This window comes from Vespa velutina, chromosome 2, assembly GCF_912470025.1.
Source record: "Vespa velutina chromosome 2, iVesVel2.1, whole genome shotgun sequence".
Classification (NCBI taxonomy): domain Eukaryota; kingdom Metazoa; phylum Arthropoda; class Insecta; order Hymenoptera; family Vespidae; genus Vespa; species Vespa velutina.
The window spans coordinates 14751258-14774693 of NC_062189.1; the positions used below are offsets into that span (position 1 = coordinate 14751258).

Consider the following 23436-nt stretch of genomic DNA (forward strand, 5'->3'; position numbering starts at 1 on the left):
CTCTCTCTCTCTTTGTCACGTTCTCTTTTTGGTTAATCTCGTTTCATCGATTATATCGATCAAGAGCCTTATCGAAAAGCACGACATGAACTCGATCGGTCATCTTTCTAAAATAATGTTTTCATTCAATCAGCTCGTTATATCAACCATGTCGATTAATTTTTGTTACCGATTTTGTAACCCAATGAAAGATAATAATTATTACGACTATTAATCGTTTCACGCTTCGCATTATTTATTTTTCCCTTTTTGCTCGTTTTGATACATTTTAAGAATCAATTTTCACATTTACGTCACGTTATGACGTTTCATATGTACATATAAAAGTTGAGATAGAGAGATATAGAGATAGAGATAGAGATAGAGATAGAGATAGAGATAGAGAGAGAGAGAGAGAGAGAGAGGAGGGAGACGAAGAGAAAGTTTCTTAAGAAGTTTAATGAGTTTCAGTACCAGTTATTCTCAAAGTCCTTCACGTTTCATTAACGATGTTGCTTTTGGATTTTTCTTCTTCGCCTTCTTGTAATGTTTTACGTAGATTATGTTATTTTCGATACTTGAATAAAACATTTTATTTCGATTTAAAGTATAACCTTACTTTTGATTTATAATCATTCTCTTTGAAAATCGGTTGAGTTTAACACGGGCCGATGGTGCTGTTCACATTTCATGTCGAAAAGTGCTAAAGCAATACTCAGCATTTGGCGCTCGGTTCTATCGACATATGTTAAAGAAAGCGCTATCGCGCGGCTTGTCACCTTTCAACAAGATTTTTTTTTTTTTTTTTTTCAAAGACCCCCTTGAAATTCAACGCTTCAGAGCATATTTATATTGAATAAATTTTCTTATACAAATAGAGCTACCTATATGCTTATGTAACTTTAATAAAAGTGAACGAACAAAGGAGAAACAATGGAAAAATAAATTGGCGTGAGGAGTTCTCTCTCTCTCTCTCTCTCTCTCTCTCTCTCTCACTCTTTCTTTCTTTTCCTATCTCATTTTCTATTTTGTAAAATCTTCTGAAGACACCTTGAGTCAGTACTCTGACTGGCATAGGTCCATAGATCTTGCTAAATTATTCTGACGAGAAAATTGCAATGCTGCGATGAAGGCGTGTCTGGAGGGTGTATAATTGAGTTTCTAAACCCTCCACCATTAGTCGTGGCATTACACGTCCTTCATATCTCTTTCTCTCTTCCTCTCCCTTTCTTGCATTTCTCTTCGTTTGGATACCAACAGATATGTACCTGAGATTTATCCGTCGACGTAAATAAATCACTGACAATCACTGTTCGCATACAATTCCATCGAACGCTTAATGCGGCCAATCATAAAACGCAAACCTAGAAAAGAGAAGTGGTCGCATAAACTTTCCTCTCGAACGGATCGTACGTCGAAAGAATTTTAAGCAGAACGAGTAAGATAGATATATAATATATATATATATATATATATGTATATATACAGACATCCACACACACACACACACACACAGACAGACACATGTATGCAGTATGCATGTATGTATAAGCGTCATTTATCTGGAATACGTACAAAAGATAATCGTTTATCATCGTATTTTCGTTATTTTAGCTATCAGATTAACGATATATAAAAATTGAATGAAATTTAATCTGGTCGGATTTGGATGAAACTATCGATTAAAAATTTCGAGAAAAAGAATAACGTGAAAAATTTTATTTGAAAAAGAGAGTGTCGAAGGGTGAGAAATTTGCATTTCGCCCTTTACGATCAGAGAAAGATTCCTCCCGGCTATTGCGAGTCACTGTTTCGGTATGCCAACGATTCCTATCAATATCGACGTCCATCGAGATTGGGATACGTGAAGGTAGGCGTACGCCCGCGCGCGAATACCCATCATTCGAGCTTTCAATCGATTTTCACTCCGATGATAATCGTTTCAGGCTCGCCGTTCGATATCTCATTGACATCTCGCCTCAGAACTTTATTGCCAACGTGACATTCCTCTTTTTTTATTTTTCCTTTTTTCCTCTCTCAATTCCTATCTTACTTTTTATCTTTTTCCTTCTTTTATTTTCAATTTACATATGTTCGAGAGAAACTATCTCAAAAAGGACGATATATATTTACATGATATCGGATTCGTATATGAATAGAATTGGTTGAGTAAAAATATTCTACACGGAGTAATCAATGGCAAATCAAAATCTAATGTATGAGCACGATCGTTAGTAGTGTTCGTTAATTCTAATATCGATTTATTTAAAGTGCACATCTGTAAGATGTCTTTTATATACGATATTACAATTTTTATTTTTTATGATGTCACCAAGAAAGAAAGAAAGAAAGAAAAAAAAGAGAGAGAGAAAGAGAAAGAGAGAGAGAGAGAGAGAGAGAGAGAGAGAGAGGCAACGAAATTCGCGTCTGGAAACTCACTGTACTCTAATTTTTTTCCTAAAAAATGAAAAGAATGAAAAATTTTAAAAAACGAAAAATTGTCGCGAACAAGAGCGTATATATTTTGTTTATAAATAAAAAATCAAGTGCCATCGTTGTTCATCGTGCAATAACGATCAAGTAAATATTGCAAGCATAATTAAATATAGTTACAAGAGCTTTCAACAGCGTTAAATAAACAAAACCCATAGAAAAAAGCAATATAGGGCCATTCTCCCTCTCTTTCTCTCTCGGTTCATTACTACGCATAAGTATAATTTTTATGAAATTTACCAGCGAACATTCCTAAACATTCTCAGATATGACAGTTCCAATTCTTTCGTTTGCTTTTATGTCTTTCGAAATTTGAATGAAAAATTGTTTCGTAGATTCTTTGATAATTGATTCGCTAGAAAATAGTTAACAAGTCTTTGTTTTCGTAGTTTAGACTATTCAGGCGAGGAAGAAGCGCGAATTCAAAAGGGAGCATATGTTTACGTCGCTAGAAACTTACTATCCGCATTTACACATTTCTCTATAAAAGCAAATGTCTCAAGCAGAATTGAGAATGTATGGTGCTTTACGACTGCTCTGTCGACTTCGGGTCGCGGTACTGTCTAAGTCTGCCTTGTACTTTCTCTCTCTCTCTCTCTCTCTCTCTCTCTCTCTTTACTTCTCTCCATTCATTGTACGTGGAAGTAAAATTAGCGAACAACGGAAAATTATATTCTCAGGGTATCTCCTGACATCTATTTCGCGCGTACATTTCGAAATGCAAATTATACGAATTTATTCAGAAAAGGTACCATAGTATATTAATTTATTTTCCGATATGATTTAAAAAAAAAAAAAAAAAAAAAAAAGAAAAAGAAAATTAAATAAATCTCGTACATTTATCCGTTAACCGAAGCCTTTTGATCGCAACGCTTACGTTAGAAAAGGCACATTGTACCTTGAGCATTAATATTTTTGAAAAATGCTTCGTGTAATCGACTTGAAATTATACGATATAAGAAAGAGAGAGAGAGAGAGAGAGAGAGAGAGAGAGAGTGAGAGAGAGTGAGAGTGAAAGAGAGGGAGAAAGAGAGAGAAAGAGAAAGAGAGCGTAACAATATCTTTGAGCTTGATATCGTTGCCTCGATATTTATTTTCCCAGTTATGTCGCTAAAAGTCACGCGACCGTTACCTTTATTTCTTTCCAACGTCGGCGCTGTCATGATATTGCCATGGAGATTATAACAGCACAATTCTTTAACTTTTTGACGTTTCTTTTCAAAACGAGCAAAAAGAATAAAATCTGCTGAGTATTTTATATATATATATATATGTGTGTGTGTGTGTGTGTGTGTGTATGTGCGTATTAAAAAGATCACATTGATGTACACATAGCCATTTTAACGTATATCATTTTCATTAATATAGTCCTTTATCCATTGCCAGTTTAGGATCTCTTTAAATTGCTTCTTAGTCGAGCTCGTGATCTTAATGAAAATTCATAAGACGTTATATAAATTAAAATCTGATAGTTCAACTCATATTTCATCTATACAGCGATTCTTCTTCCCGTAATTGTAGAGATTCTTGGAGTATAGTCTTTCATAAACTCTTAAATCCTTCGAGACGATAAAAAAAAAAAAAAAAGGAAAAAAAAAGGAAAAAAGAAAAAGAAAAAATGATATTCTACATTATCACAAATCGGAGCATCTTAGATCTTCAAAGAATCTATTTTCGTCGGATTCTATGTGTCACGTGATTTTAACGGAATCTTCGAATTCCTTTGTGAGTAATTAATACAATGGGAACACTTTTGCACCGTCATCATGTTAAACAATTCGTCAGCTCTGCGAGTTTCTCTCGCGGCTGGTAGGATCATTGTGGCGTTGTGCGTTGTAACAATAAGCATCTCGTTGACACTGTGACAAGCAGGATACGTTCGTTGCATCCTCTCTCTAACCAAGGGAAGGTTTACTTGTTTATCCGTAATTAGCCTAATGGCCGGCTACACCGCGTCGTTTCAAACTGAACGTTCGTGGTAGTCCAGGTCGGTGCGGCTTCGAACCGTTTTCGAGGACACAAGAGAGCTCCCAAGTTAGTCGATATAGTGCTAGGAAATCCAACAAACAAGGCAATTCGAAATATAATATTGATCTTATATATGTCTTTTTAAAATAGATCACGAGTATTATGTTAAGATCTTTTTTTTTTTGATAGTTAATGAAAATCGTGACAAATATCTTGATAATTTATAAAGTCTTCTTTTTTTTTTTTTGTTTTTACGAAACTTTTATCTTTATTGGGACTCATATTGATCGATAATAATTAATTAATTAGAAAGCAAGTTCGTAAACGTCAGTTGGTGTGTTGGAAAGTCGTAAAGCTTTGGATCGAATTTAACTCCACGTAGAACAAGGGAGAGTTAACGTTAACCTCAGAGTCCTATCTCTTCTCTTTTTTCTTTTTTTTCTTTTCCTAACCCTCTCTCTCTCTCTCTCTCTCTCTCTCTCTTTCTTTCTCTCTCTCATTCTCTCTTTTTCTCTCTCTTTAACCCTCTTCCTTTATCTCCTTCGTTGTTCTGCTTTCCCTAAGCGCACCGTATTTTTCTCGAAGTTAACTCCTTGTTAAGTTCTTTTAAAGTCCCTGGAGGTTACGTGTTTCGGAGAGTACGCTGTGTTACAATAGATTCTAACTCTTTTGTACTCTACGAAGGGTGCACAAAGAGAAGGTTTTCAAATTCGTTCCCCTTCCTAGGAAAATAGCTTAATAAATTAATTTCACGCATTTTAAATATCAGTTTATATAGATACCAATGCATAGTCTGAAACATTAAATGTTGTAAGTATGACTCACGGTGAATATAATTAATCATACAAGCAAACTTTTGATTAATTAACCATAATGAACTAACTAGAGTTGTATAAGCGATCGATTGAAGTTTCGAAAAAATATTATTCGATATTAATGAGTCTGCAATACGTGGACTAATATTGATTATACCAAAACTCCATTCACTTTTTTTTTTTATATCTATTTTTTGTCATTTAAATTTTCTCAACGGCAACATAATTAAGTAACTTGTTTCAATCAACGAGCTATTTTTGAATTTCAATATTTCACATTTATTTCAATATGAAATGAGGATTCACGTGGACAGTTCTAGCCAAATATTATTATTTTGTCATGCAAACTATGATCAATTTTCATTTCTACGCTATTTTGGCAACTAACTCTCTAAACCAAATGAACATTTAGAGAATCAATTGGGACAATATTAATTATAGATCAAATTATTCGTAAAATGGATTAAATGTTAAATAGACATCGATATTAAATTTTGATATAATGAATTAAAATCAGCTTTAACGTGTTACATATGTATATTTAAAATATAATAGTTTATATCAATTGGGATATGATGAAAATGAATTTTTACACGTTTTCCATAAAAATATCCAAAAATACTTTATAACATTAATAGAATATTAGAATATAACACTTTTTGAGGTTTTACAATTAATATCAAATTGATGTGTCGAATTGCTTGGGATTCGACATGCGTATTCGCCGATCTCATCTCTAATAACTCCCGATCGGTCAAACCAGCATGAATTTGAAGAGCGATCGGATCGCGGTCGCGCGTGCAAGTGTAATGCAAATATCTCTTCGTTATTAATGCGATTCGTGTGCGATGTATCGAACGTATCGCTGGGACGGCGTGCCCCGAAGGAATATCAAAGCACAGGACGGCCTTGTCGAACGTGAATCGGATAAGAACGTGGACCTTCCAATTCGATTGCCACAGAACGGCCAACGATAAATTCGAGATCTCCCGGTTTCATTTTCGAAGAGGGCCAAAGAAAGACTTAACTGATGAGAAAACAATACTGTGCTTTATATCGAAAATCATTTTCTCTTTTTTCGATAAAAATAGTGCTGACTCGATTTAATTCTCTATCAATATTTTTCTTTTTTTTTTTTATTAAGAACCACATCCTATCATACATAAAAATTATTTATTATGTATATATATATATATATATATATATATATATATATATATATATAATATCTTACATAATAAATTTGATCGAAACGAAAATATTATAATGATTGCAGTAATATTTGTATAAATTATGGAAAGATCATAAAATACGTTTGTTCTTTCTAATTAAAGTAAATAAAATAGATCGATGTGTGGAGAAAAATATTTCTTTATTTCGATTTACATTTCATTTTTTATTCAGAATCAAATACGTTTAATATAACGAGGTAATCGTGAGATTAAGTCAGCAATGTGAATCGACTAAACGAAAGAAAAGAAAAGTTTACGTTAGCGTTGACATTTGATTTTAGTCAATTGCGTTTCAATTTGTAATAGGGTACTGTGAGATAATAGACGGTCTGTTCTAAAACGAATTCCATCGAGACGGATCGCAGAATCATTATCGAGTTCTCATTCGGTTCTCGACCGTTCGTAAATGTTACGAAGTGTCGTGGGTCCAATCAATTCGAGGAAAAAAAAACCGAAAAAAGCAGCGTCAGGGTTCCATTGAAATTGAATTAATCGTGTCAATAGCATGGAAATAATTCGATTTATATCGATAGCTATGTTGCAAAAGTCACTCGTTTATAAGCAATAAATGTCGGGAAACTGCGAAGCGAGAAACACGATACAAAGCTTTACATCGATTATTTACTGCTGTTTATTTTTTCAACGTGCACGCTAACGCCTGCCAAGTTTACATCCTCGTTCAAAAGCGGCACACGCATTTTCCATAACGTTGTCAAAATAATTTTCTTCGTTGGTTCGTTGCAAAATCGCCAAGAACCGTATTATCCATCGTTGATTTATTTATATAACGTCGATCCGAGCTTGTTAACAATTTCGTTGCAATTTTCAAAATATCCGATAATAACGACGAACGTTCCAAATTCATTTTAAATTTATCGCTTATGATCATAAAATGCGACATCATTATCATTTCTATAGAAGAAATTTAATGCATACGATTTAATTAAGCGACCTACTAATAACGATTAAATATATTCGATGTACATAAATATGTATACCGCTAATGTATACATACCTGTATACAATTTAAAGAAACACAATAAAAACAGGAAAATGAAATACTGGTAAAGAGCAAAGAAAAAGAAGGTCATTCGATTGTAGTCGCGTGATTCGTAAAACTTCTCTTCACTAAAAACCACATCCTTTAGCATATAACGAGGCGCGAACGAGACTCATTATTCCCTCGTATAAGGCACACGATCGAAGGATCGAAACAGTTTGAAACAGTCATAGAAATTACAAAGACTTTAACAAAGAAGATAAATGTACATAGGAAAAAAAAAAAAAAAAAAAGAAAAAAAAAAAAAACAAATTAAAAATGAAAAGAAAGAAAATAATAGGTTTGAAAAGGGCAAGGGAACGTTAACGCAGCTACCTTTAGTTGAGCCCTCAATGCTTTTAGTTAATTAAATTTGCCGCGTTATTAACGTTTATGCGGCCAGAAAGTTCGCGCTCGTAAAAAACTGCGGTTGTTCCTGTTTCTGAAGTTGACGTTGGTAGTGGCTGTTTACCTGGGGTTGAGTGACTTCTATACTCCTTGCACACAGAAATACATATACATATAAACACATACACACACATACATACACATATATATATATATATATATATATATATATATATATATAAACAATCACATATAATCGCGTATATACTTCTCGTCGTCATCACCATAGTCGTCGTTGAAGGAGCCGTTGACTGAAAACGTTCGCGTGTTTCGTTGCGTAGAATCAATACTTAGCCCGTACACGCTAGTCTTTCTTTCTTTCTTTCTTTCTTTCTTTCTTTCTTTCTTTCTTTCTTTCTTTCTTTCTTTCTTTCTTTCTTTCGTGTTCCTCTCGTTTCGTGGTTCTCGACGATGGTTACGATCCACCCCCTTTTCACTCACCCTTCCTTGTAATGTCAAACCTGTTTCCTGTTCCATTCTTGATGTTTTCAAAGTATATTTTATTCTCTTTTTTTTTTTTTTCTAAAAAAATTGTTGAATTAAAACCATAGATGAATTAAATCGATTCTATTATAGTGTTTTATTATCTCATTGATTTGTCTCGATAGGACGAGGATAAAAGAAAGAAATAAGAAAAGAGAAAAAGAAAACAAATGAGAAATATAATCTATAAGGGAATAGAAGAGGTGGAAATTTACGAAACGTGAAATTTACTATTTCGTTTTACTACGAATGGATTATTTTTAACTTCATTTTCTGCTATTACCTTTCTACTCGCGAAATAATATAACTCTACTTATTTCGAGAACAAAACGAATGTAGTTGACATTCGACATGAAAAATATGCATTCCTTTTTATTTTATCACATTTTTATTCCTTCTCACTCTCCTTCTCTCTCTCTCTCTCTCTCTCTCTTATTCTCTCTCTCTCTCTTTCTCTCTCTTCTTTTCACCGAACGAGCGGAAATATTTCAAGGTGGAACTTCATACGTTGGATGGTGGTAATAGTGCTCCTGGCGGCTATAAGATCCGTGCACGTGAAGAATCTAGTAATTTTGAGAATCACGCCGAATTCCTAGACGACGCTACCACGTCTCCGACTTGAAACATTCCGCATGGTATCCTCCATGGATCTTCTCTAAATAAGAAAGATCATTTTACACGACGATTTCACGCCGTGATTTAAACTAAATTCTACGAGAAGATATTAATTTTTTCTTTTCTTTTCTTTCTTTCTTTCTTTCTTTCGTTCTTCTTTTTTCTTTTCTTTTTTTTCTGTTTTGTTTTCTTCTTCTTCTTTTTTTTTTTTTTTTTTTTTTTTTTTTTGTAATTTTATATCTGAAACTCTGGCGTTACGCTCGATTATCTTCAATTGTTTCTTCGACTCTCGTTTCTCGCTTTTCCTGAAAGCAATTCTCGAGAATAGAACTCGGATATAGTCGATTTTCTACGGAGTTTAATTATCGCTCCACCAAATTAGTAATTTTCAGTAAGAGAAACTTTTGTGCGTTTAGCGCAAACTTGGCATTTTAAATCGATCAAATACTTTTCACCGTGCTTTCCGTTTTCGTGAAAATAGATCGCATAAATGAGAGAGAGAGAGAGAGAGAGAGAGAGAGAGAGAGAGAGAGAGGGAGGAAGGAAGGAAGGAGGGAGGGAGGGAGAGAGAGAGAAGGAACTTTATAAGACCCTGGGAAAACGCGTTACGTTCGTCGTTCAGAATATACACTGGAAGAGCGAAAATTGTAATGCTCGAAGTGCTTCCGAATGATGTCACGAAGCGAAAAATGTTTACGAAAAACAATAATATTGTCCTTTGATTTACAAGAGACACAGAAAAGCTTTGTCAGTAAAAATGTAAAATGGTCCAAAGTGAAATAAAAATAACTTTCGATTTCTTAAATAAATCAAATGATAATGGATGATACCTAACCGATCGGTAGGGCGTGGACGGGTCACGAAAGAACGATTATTCATTCCTAACTTTTAAATATTCTACTGACCAGGGTACAAATTACATGCAACTTAAAACTAATTAACCCAAAAAAAAAAAAAATCGTGAATACATGAGGGTTCATTTTTTCATTTTTTTTTTTTTTTTACTGGCTACGATAACATTAATTTCTTTTCAGTTTATGTACTTTTTATGAATATAATATATACTCGTTTATATATATAATAAGTATATATATATATATATATACAAATATATATACGCATACACACACATACACTTTTTTATATATCTGGATATATACGTGTGTATGTATATTATAAATCTTTCGGCAGTCCGGGACTTTCTAGTAAATAAAGGCTCACTAACGCCAGTAATAGAACGGTGCCGTGAATGGAAAGTATGTATATAAATTTCATCTCAAAGAAAATCTGCCTCGTATTCATAATACCACTGTGTAGCGTTGGCATATCGGAATAAAATCATCCAATGAAGAAAAAAAAAAAAAAAAAAAAAAAAAAAGAAAGAAAGAGGCTAGGGAAACGAACTCTCTTAGGTATTCTTTTCGTGTAAATTAATGTCGTTCGTTGTACGTTCGAATCGTTGTGTCCTAACAAAAATCTCAGACGATAACTACGACGACGACGACGACGACGACGACGACGACGACGACGACGACGACGACTAGTCACTCCTTTTATTTTCCTCATGGATTTAATAAGACCGTATAACGACTTACTTAAATCCTCATCGTGATATTTATTTTAGCTTTTGGAAAGAAACGACAGGAAAGAACTTTTTTTTCTTTCGAGGCTTCTTATTAAAGGGAGAACGTCGTACGTTTTTATTCTTGTACCTATAAATAAGAAATCTTGACGAAAATGAAAGGGGAGAAATAGTTTCTCTCTCTCTGTGTGTGTATGTGTGTGTGTGTGTTTGTGTGTGTGTGTGTGTGCGTGCGTGCGTGCGTGCGTGCGTGCGTGCGTGCGTGCGTGTATGTGTGTGGATCCTCGCGTGTGTGCGAGAGGGAAAGAGAGAATGAGAAAAATTGAATTATCGATCTCGCACGTTAGAATCGGATTCTCCGACATAGTCGTCGCCCGGTGAAAATCATTTAATTCGACTGTAAATTTCATTGAAAGTCTTGTTTCACAACGCTTTCCAATGTGGATGTAAAACGACTCTTTATTCGAAACAGGACGAGAAACTACGATCTGAGAATTCATTTCCTTTAGCTGGTAATCATGGTATAACTATCGAAGTTTATTTCACGGCGAATATGATGAAAATAGATAATGGTTTTTTAATTAAATTTCTCTTCAGAAAATCCGATTCCTCAAAGGAAGAAAATTCCTTTACCGAACGGTATAAAATATGCTCCGTTAAAGACTCGGTTACTTTTCCAGTTCCTCGCACAAACGTCACTACTAAATCTACTACCGCAGATATTTATATTTTCATCTATAAAATAAAACGAAGAGTTTTTGTCGTCGTCGTCATCGTCGTCGTCGTTCTCATTGTTGTTTAAATTAATGCTTCTCGAAGCTTGGTCAATAATACTAAAAAAAAGATCCTTAAAATTCTTTCAGCCAATAAGATGATTTTTATACATAATGAATATTGATCCAATAGTTGAACTGCAGATATTTACAGTTTTACTAATTTGACAAAAAATTCGAATCCAAAAGATTTCGAAAAATAAAGAGAAATTGAATTGTCAAATCACTTAAGAACTTTCAGTTAAGTTCAATATTATAAAATTCTTCACTTTTAATTAAATAAATATAGCACACATAAATAATATAAATATCTTTGGTCATTGAATTTTTCTTTTTTTAACGATTTATCTAAATCCTCGTCATTTATTTTAACATTCAATTCTTCGATTATTATTGATCTTATTATAAGTGAATAGAAAGAAAAGTTTCAGAAAACATGTGATAAAAATGAACGCAACAACGGTTAACATAAAATATGACGTCGTCGAAGGCGTTCTTCGATCAATCATAACTACGAGCAAGGGATAAACTTGCATGAGTTCTTCCTCTTCCTCTTCTTCCTTTTCCTCATCCTTCCAATAAGATAGCCGATAGGGAAATCATTTTTTTCCACTTTCACGGCACATTACGCGGCTGTTATCGCATCGTTTCAATGCATGATATTGATGGCCAGGCAAGTCTCGTATCGAGAAATAAGCGTTTGAATATAAACGCGAACGATCTCTTCTTCTTCTTCTTCTTCCTCTTCTTCTACACAAAAAGCATCCCTTTTGAGAATATATACCGTTCGTGCAACCTCTTATTCTTGCAAATCTAAGTTTTAGAAGATCGAATCACATGTAACTATATAACGTTTCTATGTTGTAAAACAATGTTACGTTTGTCATTTTGTAAATAAATGTTTAAGTATAAAAATAACGTATCTTTCTTTAGAATAAAAGAATCCTAGAATCTTTTAAACTTCTTTACTCTTTTATTAGAGATTATCTTCGTATGTAGTTCGATTTTTGAATAAGAAGGAAGACTTTACATATCTTTAGCATAAGAATCAGAGGCCGATTCTATGAGAACTTCCTTACATAGCTTAAAGTACCTTTACTGCATATTCAAGTTCACTTTTAATCTGCTTTAAGTCAAAGATATAAAAGAAAAAGATCTCTCGAAGACTATTGTTAAAGAAACCACTAATCTCATTTCATCGAACTATCTTTATTTTCTGATCGATTCGATTAAATTTCTATAAGTGGTTTTACCAGAAACTTTCATTGATGTTCGAAAGAAAATATAAAAGAAAATTATTATCAGACGTGAAAAATTTTTTAAAAAAGAAACGGATAAAAATATAAATATAAGCAGCTTTGTGCTCATCGTTACAAAGGGTTAAAATCTTTCGACTTCTCTGCCAAGAACTATCGATAACAAGTTAAAGTTGCGAAACAGCAAACGATAGTTTAAAGCGTTTTCGATGGAACTGATCGTGAAACGATCAAAGAATCATAACTCAACTTGAAACTTACTCCCTCTGTCTTTCTATGTATTTATCTATCCTTTTCCTTTGGCATCGCGTGCACCAGAGGTCCAAGAAACTTAGGGTGGTGGTTCGTGTGGCCACCTTTATCTCGCTAATCCAATATTTCGTCCGTACGTCGACGGTGCGGCCATTTCCGGTGCGATTTCGTGGAACACGAAACGACGTCACCCAACGATGGTGGCGGTACTGGCGTGGGTGGTGCTGCACCACCAGCCGGACCGCATCGAGGGTGAGTAGGGTGAAAGGGCGGAAAGGGTGTGCCGATCGAAGGCCAGATCGTGGTTCGCTCCCTATCGCGACAGCCTATTGAATTTAACGAATGCTTACCGCAAACGAGTTAACCTTTCGCTCTCTACTTTCATTTGCTGCTGCTTGCATTACTTCGAACTTTTAAACGAGTTAAAGATTTATACGCGTCATATTTTTCTTTCGAATAATTAAAACACGATCAGTGTCAAAACTTCCTACGTTTTATCTCTAGGAATCACAAAATTTTCATTGGATTATAAGAGAATAATCCAATGAAAAATATATATAATAATAATATATAATAAAAAGATTATTATATATTATTATTAATGATAACTATACTGTTATTAACAATTTGTTTATATTTCACACATAAACGCTTCGTTTACTTTCGCCTACAATCGATCAAAACTGTAAAATTTTCATTAGTAAAGTTGCAAAATTATTGGACGATATGACAACATATTGTGAAAACTGAATTTGTTGATCTCATTTTCATTTATATTAATTTTTATAAAATATTATACAAATTTATATTACGTTAATTCTAATGCCAACAAAAATGAGCGAACTGATTATTGACATTCGAAATAATAGTTCATATTTTCATTATAAATATATATATATATATATATATATATATTAAACTTTTTTATTCATATTTTCATTATTCTACTTGTAGCAAAAACGAAAATTATGGATAACAATTAACAATTGTTGAATAGCGTAATTTTGACTTTATACTGATCATTTAATTATTCATTTTATTCACAATATTTTTAAAAAATAATAATCAATAGTCACGGTTATCAAAGTATTAAAAAAATCGGGAAAAAAAAATATATATTTTTCAAAAATGAAAAAATACTTTTATTTTAATTTATAGACATTTATTTTGTAAGTTCGAGAAATGAAATGGAAATTGGTTCGAGGTATTTTTATTTTATTTTTTTTAATTTTTTTTTTTTCTTTTTTTTTTTTTTTTAGTTTATAAAAGGTGTATATATATATATATATATATATATATATATTGAAATGAGAAGAGAAATTAGCAACATTAATTAGATTCGAATACGTGGCACCATCTGAAACGAGATTCGCTAAATTTTAGCGTAGAGTTTATTCGCCTACCTTCGTATCTACGTACTTTAACGAGAATGTAAAACTAACGTGCTGCAACGTACAAGCTACGTTAACCATGTATTATGAGTCTGCGTAAAGAGTCAAAACTAAATGCAGTAGCTCCTAATTAACAATTCAAACTTTCTCCATGTCACCGTCATGTCCACCGGCAATTTTACTATTAACGAGCCATTGCTCAAGAATCAACGTGCCTAAAGTTTTTATCTTTTTTATTTCTATTAATGATACTTAGAATCAATATTATTATAAGTATAACTAAATATCCATCGTGCGATCTGATAATTTCTCTTGAGGGTACGTCAAAGTAAACCCCGAAGCGTTTTAAACGAATTCACTTTAGAAGGCTTTTCTTACACAAGGGAGATTTTCAATGGTTTTTAAGCAATTTGAAAAATGATTTTCATACAAAAGTCTCATGCGTATTCTCACGAAGAATGTCAAAAATAAAAAGAAAATTATTTCGGTATTCGTTCAGAGATATATTTAATTACATTAAGTCGAAAATTAATTATTCGAATTGGGCTTAGGTGCATGAAAAATATTCATTTTATTAATTCGAATGTGAATATAAAAGTAAAAGGAGAAAATAAAAAAAAAAAAAAAAAAAAAAGTAAATGTACCGATGAAAAATGTCATGCGATGTATCGCGATGACAAAGAGTGGCAATCGTACAAAACTGTTTTAAATACAGGAAAAAAAGTCAGAATGCAGTACGTTATTTTTTATTTTATTTTGTTACTTTAGCTTACCCTTCATACAGAGGAATTTATAGAAAAATATCTTCCTTGAAATAACTCCTTCATACCGTGCGATTTTCTACCGCATGCCAGAAATTGCTGGTATGCCTTTTCATCCACGATCATTATTGAAGTATACCTTTCGAAGGATAACAAAAAGCAGATACGAATTAATTTAATATTGTCCTTTTTTTTCTTTTTTCTTTTTTTTTTTTTTTTTTTGATGCTTATTAGGAAAAAAGTTTTATCAAATCTAATAAAAAGATTTATTAAATCTAATCGATTGCGATAGCTATTGAACAGATTTACGTATGTACGTATAAAATTTGCACGGGATAATATATTTTGTTAAGAAAATTGTAACCCCGTAAAATATAACAATATCATTCTAACGTATTTATTACATATGTATATATACTGGTCGTTAAAGTCCCGTTAGCTATCGTTATTTGTTATAAAGCAACGATGTAGTAATATTATTTAATCGACCGGCCAATATTTTCCAATACCAAAGAGAGGATGATCGTTCAATAACGCGAATTTACACGAACGTTTCGTCACGAGCCATCGTGGAAAGAATTTTGTTAAATGCGATGATAAAGAAGCACTCTAATGAGGGCACGTAAATTGAATTTTACGAGATCCCCCGCTATCGAAACCCTTCATCGTCATTCGCTCGACGTAATTTTCCCTCGAATATTCTGCATCGTCCGCTCGATTCCACTTCGTTGCAATTACATTGACTCGTCAGACGTTAGCGTCTTGTAACGAAACGAGCTAATTGATATTATAAATCATGTCGAATTAGCGAATCAGCAAGTACTGACAATTATAAAATATTATTTTGATGGACGAATTACTGAACTTGACGTTTCTGCGGTTATAACGTAAAATGATCTTCTATTCAATCGGAGAGTGATATCGAGGTCGAGTTGAACAAAACAATGCTCGTTATACATAAGCAGTGGCAGTTTACACAATATAGATTGTTATCATATTGGGTGTACCTTGTTCTCCTAACCATTCGAGTCCTTTCTCCTTTCTCTCAAACTATTCACGCCATAGAAATGAACACACTGCGAAGTGGTCATGAGATATCTCCTGTTAGATAATTCAACCGAGACCCCTTTTGTCTTATCTTTGACATCCAATAAAGTTCGATTACGTCGACGTATACAGTGTATATCATTACAAGGTAATGAACAAGTAAATTAACAATTAACTTTATGGTTGAAAGTAAAAATAAAAAATATATAGAAACTTCGTAAAAACTAAAAAAAAAACTCGTAGCTCGTTTCCGCCCCCCACGGAAACACGGAATTAAATATTTCGAACGCTTCCACGTTCGCTCGTTATTCTTTTCCACGTCGGAGAATAAAACGTGCCGAAAAATGTATCCACTTAACCTCGATCGTATGCGGTGATTCATTTCGCTCTTTCGAATAAACATCGTTCTCACTCTCGCGCCTGCGATCCCACGTTTTCGTAATAAATTCACGAACGCGTTTTGGAGCGGAAATACTTCCGGTAAGCCCCACTTCGCGAAAAAGCATCGCCTTTCGAAGAGATTTAAAGGCTCACGAAACAACGGAATCCTCCTTGACCGGGACAAAAATGATGATTCTCTTTAACAAAATGAAGCAAAAGTATAGCGAGTTAAAAAGAACAACAACAACAACAACAACAACAACAACAACAACATTAATTATGGACATAAAATAATATGTTACGTGTATCATATAATGTGTATCTTATATCATAATATGTATCTTAGAATTTTTTTTACAAAATTGATAAGATACCCTCCCTCTATTAAATTCGAGAAACGTGAGTTTGTTTGATACAGAAAAGAAAATAATCGATAGCTATATTATAAAAACTTATTTAATTTACTGAAAGCATGATTTTACGATAATTCTTATAAAACATACAGGTACGAATATGGATGGCATATTAAAATCGCGCATGTTTGCCAAGAAACAACACGCGTGCACGGATGTACTACTTAAGTTCGCAGCTCGTAAAACGAGATAATCTCTCTTTTGTCGATGTCCTTTATTTATTCAAAAGTTATCTGCACGAACGTAATAAAGTCGTACTAAATATATACACACGCACTCACTCTCTCTTTCTCTTTCTCTCTCTCTCTCTCTTTTTCTTACTCTCTTTCATTCTCTAGTTTTCTCTGTCATTTCCATTTCGCTTTTTTTTTCTTTTTTGTTGTGTCGAAATAAAAGAAATGAAAGCTACGTAAACGAGGATGCTTGGCAGTGAGCGTATTAGAAGAACGTGCATTGTAATGTTGCGGCTACGTTGCGGAATTGTGTACGGAAATGACAGTGGAGAATGATGAAAATCGAAGAAAGAGAAAACGAGCTAGCCAAAGAGAGAGAGAGAGAGAGAGAGAGAGAGAGAGAGAGAGAGAGAGAGAGAAAGAGGAGTCATGGTCCTTTCTTCTGCAAACGTTTCGATGTAATTTCCTGCGGGCACAATTCCCTCTCTCTCTCTCTCTCTCTCTCTCTCTCTCTCTCTCTCTCTCTCTCCCTGTGTACCACGAAGCATATAGCTCATATGAAAGCCGATGTACATGCAATGGTCGGCGCGAACGTGAATACGCGCATGATCGGACGAATGGTTAAGGATAACGAAATGTACGGCTGATTAGTTCCAACATTTGATTGATGTCATTACAGATTCGCTTATACCAATGACACAAGCGTACGTTCCCTGACGCAAATTATCTATACACGTTCTATACGCAACGCAATGACATCAGCGGATTGCTGTTTGCAATGGCACGTATCGGTACTCGAGATATTAATAGTGTATAGCTATCCTTGGTTAGATTAATACTACTAGAAATTTCCTTTGTCTTTTTCCTTATGAAAATCATTTAAAGTTCCAAAGATAGTAGCAAATCGATTGTGCCAAAGTTAGTTCCGAAATTCTACAAAATTACTTTTCTCAACGTTCGTTTCTTTCGTCTACGAAATATTCTCTTATACGTTTTCCACGTTCTTCTTAACGAGAAAACGAAAATTACCGAGAAAACGATGGATTCGTACGGAAGTAATCTTTCAAACGTTCTCTAAGAAAGGTGGAAAGCGTAAGGCGTTCGTTAAACTCGAAAGACCGATGCATCCTTTTCCCTCTGGATGAACGTTCTTCGTAAAGATCCTAAGGGAGTCTTCCGGTAGAAGGCTAATAACCATCGAGAGGGCAATTGTCGAGGATGAAGGCTGCTTTATATTCTCAGCAACTGTCCGTTCAAGCAGCTGGTTGCACAGCGTTGCTACGTGCTCGCGATAGATCAGAACCGCGTTTAAAGCGAACGCCCAACGACAATGCATCTTAATAGGCGAACATCGTCCTTTTCCCCTTTCACCGTTACCGTCCTAAGCACGCTCGAAGGAAATAATAAAAGCTTGGGCATCGAGCACGATCAAACGACGAGAATGATAAATACGTTCATATTCGTAGAAAATCCAACCTGAACAAAAATATCAAACCTATTGATAAAGCCTCCAGGTTCTGCGGTAAATCTAATTAATCAATGAATGGTATATAATGACTTAACAAATAATTCCATTCGACATTTTGATTAATCCCTTTTGTTTACACGTACATATGTAAATATATACATATATACATATATATGTTTCTATATATATTTGTTGATTTTTCATCTCATACTCTTAGTTTTCTTAAATTATTTTTTAAGGTTCATATATTACCATGCGAACTATTTGATCGTGAGAATTTCGTTAGACGCTCGATAAGAATAAGAAAATACTTTGCCGCATAGTTGGCATGTCAACAACACAACAATCTCAAGACCCAATTAAAAATTCTCCAACGAAACATAACTTAAAACTTTAATATATCGCATTGCACCACTCACTAGCAATGACTCAATCTATCATAATAATTATAAGAATATATTGCTATATTATTATACTTCGTCTATAATCGTTCAATCAGTTAATCTTATTTTGAAGTATACAAGGCCTCGTTTAAATTAATTTCCATTTGAGGGCTCGAAAATAACGTGTAATTATCGGCCTGACTATGTCGCCCTTCGTGGAAATGTATATACAAACATCACTACGTTCACGTCTATGAAAACACGTATCAACAATACTAGGTAAACTTTATTGAACTTAATTCATAAAGATGAATGTACCTAACACTACAATATTATTCTAAGAAATTATTCTAAGAAAATTAAAAAAACTTCTTTTCTACTTTGTTTTACGCATAGAATCTGATAAAGAAAATTTATAAATACGAAGAATTGCTTTTCAATGTCAGATTGTCAAACGTATAGATTGTTACGATCCGATAAAAAAACATTTGAAAAGAAAACATCATTCTCTCGTTCTTCCATCATTTATGTTAGTAGTGTATAGTAAGAGCTAAACGTTTTCGCGGATGATAACAGTTTCGTATTTATATATATATATATATATATATATATATATATATATATATATATATATATGTATATATTAAAAAGAGAGAAAAAAGAGAGAAGAAAAATAGGCACGCGGTTGGAACAGTACTTTTTGGAAAACCTGTAACTTTTGTCCTAAATATTTTTGCGTGACTCGCTTCGAAAGGTACCGATACAAATTCCAGTATATTCCAGAGATAAATGATTCGTATTCGTGTTGGTTTATTCGTGTATACGAATTGCAGGGGTGAGGTTTTGGGAAATCGAACGAAACTGGACTGAAGTAGTGCGAACGTGTTTCATCTTTTTCTCTCTCTTTTTCTCTCTTTTTCTACATATATATATATATATTTTTTTTTGCTATTTATATGAAAAGGTTTGCTCCGACGTACGAAGGCTTAATGTTACTCGAGCGATATATTTCTGCATCGGTGATGCTATTGTAGTCGTTCGAGGCATCGATAAAATAAGTACATCGGTATTCGTTTGTAGAAACGATGGTACGAAAGAAGAATCCTTAGCCTTACCTGGTTTTCCTGTATCCGATGGACTATACTAATTTATGATTTTCCCATTGTTTACGTGCAAATTATATTGTCAACGTTTCGGCTGCAGATGCGCTAAGATTTTCTTAAACGATATATATACGTAGAGAAACGAAATGAAAAAAGGAAAAAGACAAGAAGATAAGAGAGCATAAATAAATTATTAAAAACAATGGTAAAAATGTACGATATAATAGGTTCTAACGTTATACTTTACTCGTACACGTTAAGTATTATAACAAAAGTTTTGTATTATCGTTGGCTTGTCGTGTGTATATTTCAAAATTTCCTAATGAATAACCGAAACTTTTATCAGAACTATGTGAGATTTTTATTTGCAAATAATCAACTTTCGTGATACCCGCAATTTTAACGGGAAACGTTATTTTTTTTTTTTTTTTTTTTTTTGTTTTTTTACTTTTCGTGAAAAAGAGATGACTGGAATCCGCTTTAAAGTATATTCGTACGTATTTGTATTTCGAATGAGTCCAGTGCACTCTTGTAAAAGCAAATTTGATGAAAATTGTTTCGATCGCTAATTAAATAGGTATGTATGTACATGGGTGGTATTATGTATGTATATATACGTTCGAAGAGATAGAATTAACGATAACGGGACTATACTATTGAAAAATTATACGTACCTATCGTAGTATACCTACCAACTATAAAATCATAGATTATTCAATTAACGTAAGATTATTTGATAAAGCTTCATGAATTGTGCACAATAGCCGTGCGTATTCTGATTAAATACTAGGCCGCTTATGGAAAATCGATCTTTACGTTCTGTAACTTCGCCAGTGTTTAATGATAATTATTCAACAATGCTCGTAGTTATGAATATATATGATCGACAAATAAATATCATTAAATTCGTTATAATTCATACGAAATAAATGTTATGAAAGCGATTAATATATCTATTTTTGAAAGTATGCAAGAAGTAAATGAGCTTCGATATATATATATATATATATATATATGTATATGTATAAATGTAGATATATAATATATATATATATACACATATGCGCGCGCATGGACGCACACACACACGCACATAGTATATAAATATATCTCGACTCGATCATTTCCAATATGAAAAAACTTAACTTGAAATAATTTATCAAGATTTAAATGACTAAGAACAAATTTAGAAATACTTTTTTTCAACGTTATCTTGTTAAAAGAGAAAAAAGATACATTGAACGGAAACCACATCCGACAGATCTGAGATATCGCTCGTTTCCGTTTCCTCGAGAATTAGATAGAGGCAAACAAAAAGCAACGTTTTCGAATGGGTAATATCGTCCTGCGTCACGGCCACGAAACCACGTTGGACACTTGAAATATCACTGGCTTGCGTTCTCTTGGAGAACAGTATAGCTAACTGCTGCGATAACGGCTGGACTCGGTTGCTTTTACTCTTGGATGTGTTAAACGCAAGTCAGCTCGACGCGATTCGTTCCGTAATATCTCGCATAGTCTCTGTCCAAAATTATTGTCGACGTAGAATACGTTCAACGATATATATATGTGTGTGTGTGTGTGTGTGTGTGTGTGTGTGTATGTTCGTACGTATGCATATATATAACTATATAGATAACAATTGCTATCCGAGTGACGAAGAGAGAAACGCATCATCTACTCAAAACTGACCAAGTATACTGACTACTCATAGTTTATGCCATGTAAATTGTGTATCAAAACGGAAATATTTCGAGGATATATTCCATTAAATTTATTTACATACTTCAAATACTTTGTTTGTTCGTAATTTTTGTATTTATCAAAGATTTTTATCTCGCAACAATTTGCATGGCAAATAGAACGATCAAATCGTATAAAATTTGTAAGTTAAATGGTAAACGAGATTCCTTCAAATTTTTTTAATATCTCACGAGATAGGATTTTTTAATGTATAGAATTTCGTTGAAAATGTTAAACTCTTTCGAACGTTTTTCGAAACGATAGGGAGCAAGAAAAGAATAAAGATAGTAATGAAAAAGTAAAGGGAAAGAGAGAGAGAGAGAGAGAGAGAGAGAGAGAGAGAAAAAAAACGAAGAACGTGAGGCAAATTTTATCGATGCATTATTCAACAGGCCACCGTATTTATCGGCGTATTTATCTATAAACGTGGGTATCGTTATTCGCGTTTAACGTGTACCTTCGGTAAACTTTAAAGCCAGACAACGAGCCTTTGTCAGTATGCTTGTTAAAAGATTCGAGATAAAGTCGGACGAGCTTGGATCAAAGGACGAGAGCGAATATCGGAAAGAAAAATGACCCCTCGAGCATCGATTCAACTTCAAATTTTCTTCGCGTCGGATAGTTTAACTATTTCTGTTGTTCACAGTATTTTCGTGCCTTTTAATTGTCGAACGTAGCTATTTAAAGCAAATAGATCTTATTTAAAACAAATAGATCTGTTTTATTATTATTACCACGAATCTGACTACCTAGCATTAATTCTGCTATTCTATCGATAAAAGTCAAATTCCACTGTAGGATTAAAATACATACGGAAGCTTTGAATTTTTAAAACAGTTAAAGATAGTAACTTTGTGCCTTTGTTGGATATGTGACAATCATGTTCTTATCTCATTATTTCTCTCCTTCTCTCTCCTCTCTCTTTTTCTTCAAAATTGATTCTGTCATTTTCTTCGACGATTTTCCTTACCCGTCTGATTCTGATTTATCTACCTCTCTTTTTTCTTTACTTTGTGCAACAAGTTTCCTATTTATCATGTCTTCGACATAGACTGTCCTTGCCAAAGGGTAATGAGCTTTTTTTTCTATATCTTCGATAATAAAAAATAAAATAAAAATAAGTCAACGATATCGTTCTAACATTAACGTATGATAATTGAACGGAACGAGATTATATGTGAGAAAAATCGTCCAAAATTTCTTTTAATGTTCGACTATATTTAACAATACCTGCTATTTTATTAATACCAAGAAACTATACGATTATGCGTTCAAGTATAATATACTTGATCATAGAATATACTGATATCATAGATAGAGCCATTAACATAAAGCTTTGATAATTCAATTGTAGTGAAGAGGTTTCAATCGAATTAGTAAATATGTATAATGAAGGTATTGTAAACTTCTTGTCAGTTATCTATGTACTCGTAGCGCTATTAACGGAATCTTATATGTTACATGTATATAGGTCAACTGTGGATATCATTTCTAATGGAATTCGATACTTTTTATTCTTGTTTCAGGTTAAGTCTTGTTTAAGGTAATTCGTGTATTAATTCTGCAAGCATCAAACTCGGAGGTTTCACATATGAGAGAGGAGACCTAGTATCGATGTTAATACCAAAATGTAAACCCCCTAGGTAATCTCGTTGTAGTCAATACGTACGGTCATCAT

General features: G+C 33.4%; 1 protein-coding gene across 9 annotated transcripts in view; it reads left to right on the plus strand.

Moving 5' to 3' along the window:
* Positions 1–23436, plus strand: part of LOC124957848 (zwei Ig domain protein zig-8) — a 195643-nt gene that overhangs the window by 38227 nt on the left and 133980 nt on the right. The window lies entirely within an intron of this gene.